Source organism: Leuresthes tenuis, unplaced genomic scaffold, assembly GCF_036924035.1.
Source record: "Leuresthes tenuis unplaced genomic scaffold, fLeuTen1.0.hap1 SCAF_2, whole genome shotgun sequence".
NCBI lineage: Eukaryota > Metazoa > Chordata > Actinopteri > Atheriniformes > Atherinopsidae > Leuresthes > Leuresthes tenuis.
Window position 1 is genome coordinate 13,274,600 of NW_027325356.1, and position 6,515 is coordinate 13,281,114.

Below are 6,515 nucleotides of genomic sequence, written 5' to 3' on the forward strand. Positions count from 1 at the left end.
ATCTCAAAAGAATTGAAAAGAAGTTCCTTAACATCTGAAATAAGTACCATAAGAATGTAGTCAAATGCTCTGTGCTGCCGATGTCGTCGCTGTGAGATTCATAACCACAGTAACCCAGATAATTGTGGTAGAAACTTGTTGCAAAAGTCAAATCAGTTTTTATATATAGCAGATCTAATCAACAAAAATGTTCATCAGGGTGCAGTATCAAAACAGAAAGTGTCAAAGAAACACTGAAAAGACACGTTTGCTCCTATCATCCACCTGCAAATGCTGTTTTTAGTCAGAAATGGAAATTAAAAAACACTGTTCTCAGTCTATCTATCTATCTATCTATCCAACTTTGCACATCCCCATTGTTACTATATGTAATGAGCATTTTCTAGAAATAATAACAACTGTACACCGATTTGTCAGATGTTCACTTGGCTTTCATCTTCTTTATAGTCTTTCTTTCTGTTTTGACATTGCACAAACTGCTGTTTTGGTTTTAAAGCTTTAACTTCAGCTCAAAGGGCATGCTCGGAATGTTCTTCTCTTGTATGCTAACTTGTCGTTCATGTAGACATTATTGCCACCTACTGGCCCAGCAGGATTATTTCTGTGCACTTTTCTGGATGGAAATATTTGTATCAAACAGAAGGAAAGTATATGTTGAAAATTAAATATCCGTAGTTGTGTAATCAAGGCTTGAAACGCACAAAAAGTAACAAACTAGCTATAAAATAATTGCATATGCAATTCAATCATAAATTCTATTAAATAAATTAGCTAAAAAATTTAATGTGCTTTGAAAAATTATAAGAAAACCGTAAGAAAGTAAGCCAAATTTGGAAAAGTCAAGAGATAAAGGATGTAGAAGTAATTAGCACAATGTTGTATTCATGTCTTACTTGCATATTAGCAACCCCCAGTGTAGAAATATCTAGCAAGTTGTTTTTGTTTTTTAAAGAAATATTGTCTATATATGTTGTGCAATATCAATTAGTGGTTTAAGTATCGTTTTTTTTTTTAAATGAACTTTGAAAAGCCTTAAAATCTTGAAACTTTAAAAAGATAGACAGAGGCCAAACGAGGACACCATTAACAAGAAGAATGGAGTGATGCAGGAGTTTTGATGCTGAAGAGATTGAAGATGTACAAAGACATGCACATACTTATCGTTATTATGAGCCATGTAAGTGTAAAAGTAAGAACAAAAGATCAGAAGAAGCACTGACTATTAGAGAGAAATCTATTTGTGGAAAACAAGTGAAAAACTGTGAGGTGGGCCTCGTAAGTCGCTGATGTTTAATTAATGATTGCTAATGTTTTTTTATGGTATGGTCAATCAGCAATAGCTCTCTTACAATTCAGTCTTCTACATCCCATTTGAGATTCCATCAAATGTATGGGTGCATTAATCAGCTGCACAAGGGTAATATTTGTAGCAGTGCCACTGTATTTTGAGTTCATTCGAACGAATCAGTGTCGTGGGTTTCATTTGTGAAATATGGCATTGAGACAACACATACATTCTTCTTGAGGAATTTCCTGTCCCCTGGAGGAATTACAGCTTGTGATCTTGTTGTTTTGATACGCACTTCTCACTCTCATATTTGGTCTGTCCTAACAAAACCTCGACCCCCATGATGTTGCTTCCTCCTGCGAGCTGTTTGTTCAGGCTGTTCACACAAAGTCAACTGCAGCATTTAACATAAAGCTGTTTTGTGCAAGCGGCACACACACAGCTTTGTGTGGTTATGTTAATGTGGTGGTGTGTCCTCGTGTATTTCTGATGAGGTAAAGAAATAATATGATGCATTGCAATGTCAGAGGTATTCCCTGTATGAAGTCACTGGAAAGACTTTGCTGTTCCCGTTGGGAGAGCTCACAGTTTTATTTGTTTGTTTTTTCAGAGGCATGTTTCTTTGTTTGTTTCTACATTGTTTCCTGTAGCTGCTATTCAAATAGTGTTTCTAAAATCTTTTATTCCTCAGTGGGCTGTGAGCAGGAACTCTCAATGTCCACCAGGAGCCTGTTTTATAGCTCCAGCTCTATGTTCGTGTTGGTAATGACAGAGACACACTGCTGCACATTCCCTGCAGCTGCGTCTGTAATCGCTGTCAAAGTCGTTGTGTTTCATACACATAAAGGATATGGGACCAAATATCCAATAGTGATTATTGAAAATGTGGATCTCTGAGATGAGGAAAATACACAGTGCACATGATGCCAATATGTGCATGTTTGGTAGTAGAAGCAGTTGCCAGATTTGTCAGATTCTACAATAATTGTAGGATTCAGATCACGCTAATCACTTACCAGGTTGTACAGTGACATCGGTCTTCTTGATCCACGACAAACACAGGGTGAGATGTTTAGCTGTTTAGGTCTTTAGGTTCAAACAGTTAAAAAAAAAACATTTAACTATATCTGATCTACTGACATTTTGTAATCTCCTTGGCTTGTTGCAGATCCCTCTTCATTCATGAGCTCTGCAAACATGTTAGCACCTGATCAAAAAAATGTGTGGTAAGACAGTCTGTTCCTGTAGTATCCTGAGCGTGGGGAATGATTTTGTATATGTCCCGCGGAACCTTTTGCTACATGTGAAGAGTAAATCCTTTACACGTGTTTATCTTCTGCTTTGGGCAACAAAATGTTTTGTCTGATCGTCGATAAGCAGAGGATCCGCGAGAAAAGCTCTAAAACACCCTCAAGACAAATATTTCCCTTACCAACAAGCCACACTGACTTTACTAGAAAACCTGTGTAAAAGAGTCAGGGATCTGCAGCTGCAAGCTTGCAGCCTAATTGAGGAAACAGATCAAGTGAAGTGAAGTGAGACTGATTAGATCTTCCAGCATTCTCAGTGGCAAGATGTCATTGAATACACAAAACACCCGCAGGAATGAAAGTCATGAGCGTAATTGTGCCGATGCAGTGAATGGAGAAAACATGAGGGAACACCTTTTCTAAAGCTTAAAGTGATCTGTTATTTCCAAATAAGGGTTGTATGTGGCAAATGGCCTCTGGATCAAGTTTCTGGCCTTACCAGGGCAGCAGGACGCCACTGAGATTTTACAGTTTCTGTACTGACTGCACAGATTATGCTAAAAATGGAAGCTGTTGTGATTCAGGAAGTATGAAGGTTGTTAAACCTGTGATCCGTCACTATTTACCTCCGCTGGCATCTATGTAAAAGTGGTGCCTAAAAGCAATCTGAGTTTAAAAAAAAAAAAAAACTAAGATAATTGAATGGACAGAACTTCTGATCGGTTCACATTCCTAATCAATCCTCATCTTTATGGACTCGCATTTATTTTACTTGCATTGTGCACAGCCAAGTTTTACTCTGATGACAAGATGACAGATTCACTGATTCACACCAACCACACCCTCCCCTTCCCTGGCCCATTTCAGCCACAGTCAGTGTGTACATTAGTTCATGACAAGGTCACGTCATCAAGGAGGGTTTATGTTAAAATTTTGATTAATATAATCTGGGACACTTTTCCTCCACAATCTGCATGTAGCTTGTGTCCAAGCCTAATGAAGCTTTTACTGAACACATCTTTATTTCGTAGAATTGACAAGTTCTGTGGCGGTTTCATAATAGTGAGCATAACTTTTTTTCCATTCATATTACATGATTTAAAAAAAAAAACAAGTAAGTCCATCTCAAGCAGAATTTTAAAGCATCCTTTGCACAGCAAAGTAACACAGTTTCTTCAGATTGGTTGGACTTTTCTTAAAAAAAAATAAAGAAATGAAACCACTCTCATGTGAGCAGTTGGCTTACAAAAGAGCATGGCTGAAAGACTTCCAGTCCTCACCGAAGTAAGCTTATGCAAGCATAATTGAATTTAGTGGAGAAGAGAATTGGGACTAGTCTATGAGTTGATATTGCCAATATGAAGAAAAAAACACTTCCTGACTTGAGATCTAATTTCTACAGCGCCTACTGTGTAGAGATTCTGTGGGACAATATCAAGGCCACAGGTAATTCATCTTCTGGCTCCAACCTAATTAAATGAGTAAAGATGTGAAGAAATCTTCATTTCCGAGGGGATAAACACATGGCTGCATAGGATAGGTAAGAGGAAAAGATGGCATTGTAAAGCATAAAAAAAGAGAAAATACTGGCAGGGAGATAGTAGAGGGCTGAAGACCTTTGAATGTTGAGCAAAAAAAAGAAGAAAAAAAATCAGTCTAGTGATTTACATGCCACTGTACTTGCTGGCTCATTTGTTTTGATAATAGCTCATCCTGCACACAGAGCTGACTCCACCATATATATCTGAATTAACAAACATTTTGCTGCTTGTGTTAACACACCCCATCGAATGAGATGAGCATTATATGAGACAAAGAAGCAGCTTGTGTCAAAGACACAAGGCTCATTCGAGTGCACTGGCTGGCAGTTTAAATACTGCCTGCCTCATCACTTAAACACCTGGCTTGTCTTTGGTGTCTGCTGCAAAAAGAGTTCTATCTCACATCTTAATTTCCTCACTTTCCTCTCACATCAATAAGAGGTATGCAAATGTAGGATTCCTCCAACATACCTTGGAGTCCTCATGGCTACAACAACTGGGCAATAAATTCTCATTAAGGCTTTCCTGCCTTAAAAGGCAGGAATTGAAGTTGGGATATTCATGTTTATAGTCTGAGGCAACTTGAACAAATGAGAACACCTTGTGTAGGCAAGACAGACTTGAAGCCGCTGTAATCGAGTCGCCACAGATTCTCCTCATTTTCCCAACCTCCCACCCCTCTGCTGGCTCCACAGGGAGTGTCAATGATGAAGTCAGCCACGGGGAGCGACGGCCCTGCACCACCGTGCTCAGCCTCTCTCCCTGCTGACAGGCCCATATTTCACCAGACTCATTCTCAAGCCTCTACTGTCACCGTTTCCTGCACTGTCAGGGGATGACTCCCATCATCAGATCGGTGATTTCACAGGCTGGTGGCAGCAGCATTCCTTTGTGGTAGCTGACAGTCATGGCCTTGCTCCAGACAGCTGGGTGACCCCCCCTTGGGTTGGCTCTTATTCCTCTCATCATGCACACGTAAAAATGATCTGGGGTGGGAATCTCATGAATGATGCCAATAGCTTCAGGGGTGCAGCTGATACATATATTTTATTGAGTTTTTAAAAGTCAGAGGGCAGTTCTGTCTATTGTATTTCCAGAGCTGAGCAATTTCATCCATTGCTTTGTTGTTAAAGGAATACTTTGGCATGTCAGAAATTTCCTATATCTAATAGATGTACGATAGATGAGATGATGTATAATATTTGTGACCAACAGTTAGCTTAGCTTAGCATGAATACATTAAGCAGGGGGAATAGATTGGCTGTCAGCTGAGCGGAACTGAACTTCTCTCAGCAAGAAAGCAAGCAAGCCTAATTCTACAAAACTGTCTATTTAAAGGTAATGTATAGACCTAGTGTAAACATGCTTTTTGACAGAATTAGTATAAACATCGGATAAGTCTGGACTTCAATGTTAGTTACGTTGATGTCAGGCCCCAATAAATTTTGACATGGTAAAACATGTTTGAAAAGTTAGCTGTTTTCATCGTTTTTAAAGCTGTGAAAAAGTGGCGCACCTTTAACCCAAGAACACTAACGTACATTTCTGTGACATCATCACTAACGTAGGGTGTATTTTGCTACATATAATATACCCCCGCCCCCCAAAAAAATACCCCCCATGATAATATATCAAAACACAACAATACATGGCAAATTGCAGTACTCTTATTTCCAGCTATAAAATGCCTCATAAAACAAACAAAAAAAAGGTACCATGGAGGGACCCAATAAAAAAGGCTCTAAAATAAGTGCAAAATTAGGTAATTATTAATAAGTTTCATAAAAATAATCAATAATGCAGTTGGAAACTTGTTCCACAGTTCCTCAGGTTCTTAGGACATGCACAGTGCATGAGTGAAAATCCCCCAACATTAGTGTTCAAGGGTTAAGATACACCTTCTTAATGTTTTTCTTCATGTTTAAATAGATTCTTTCTGTTTTTTAATGCATTTCAAATGTTCAGTCTTACTTATGGTGTGTTCAGATCAGATATAAAGTGAACCGTGTGCATGATTATGTATAAGCCCAGTGGACAAACACTAACAGATGCAATTTTTTGCCATGCGAAGAGAATAAACGCGAACATGTATCCGTGTAAGTCAAAAACCTGGAGCAAGAATCAGTGGATGAATTAATGACAGCAATCTGATAGATAATGATGGACAAATCGAACATTGCTGCCAGGGTGAACTCCGTGGTTTTACAGCTGTCATCTACAAAGACAGAATTGTAGGAGAGCAGGCATCGAGAAAAGTAACTGGAGCTGCAGGACTACCAAGCAAATTAGGAAAATGCGTGTCAGTTACTGTATCAGGTATTTTGAATGGGAGTGTATTGGAGCAGGAGATGTTCTGGAGCCATCACCAGGTGATAATAGTGTTAACACACATTTAGGCACTTCATACATCAACTTGTTCATCTTTTATAAACTCAG